Raw genomic sequence first — 570 nt, 5'->3', positions numbered from 1 at the left:
ACTCTCCTCTCAACCAATAAAGTAAGCAGCTTGCTAAAAACAGCAGCAAAATTCCTCCCAAATTACTCTTTGGCCATCTTTAAAGAAGGTTGTGTTGGATGAGGTGGTCATGGATGAAGAAACTTTAATCATAAAACTGGGATGACCTGAGGGGAAAATAATTCCCCAGACACATACACACCCTTATAGCTTCTATTGCTGCAAATTTACCTGTTGAGTTTGTTTGATGTCAGATGTCTGATGGTGAAGTCTGTTTGGTGTCCTGTGTTGAGGTCTGTTGTCTTATTTCAAAGTCAGTTCCATGTTTAAGTCTGATGTTTGATGGTTGATGCCTTGTATTTGGGTCTGTTTAATGTCTGATGTGTCATATTTAAGTCGATGCTAAAGAATATTAATTAAATTCCTTCTATAGTAATGAAATGAAATCATTTATCATGATTTGATAGGATCATGATGATGATGATGAAGATGACGATGATGAATATATCCAGCACAGAATCTGGGAAGTCTACCTCATGAATCTATGGCTCAGAAGAGATCTTTATCCATGTTTTCCTTTGTGAGAATAAA

The sequence above is a fragment of the Octopus sinensis genome, linkage group LG14 (genome assembly GCF_006345805.1).
Source record: "Octopus sinensis linkage group LG14, ASM634580v1, whole genome shotgun sequence".
NCBI lineage: Eukaryota > Metazoa > Mollusca > Cephalopoda > Octopoda > Octopodidae > Octopus > Octopus sinensis.
This window is presented reverse-complemented; position numbering follows the sequence as displayed.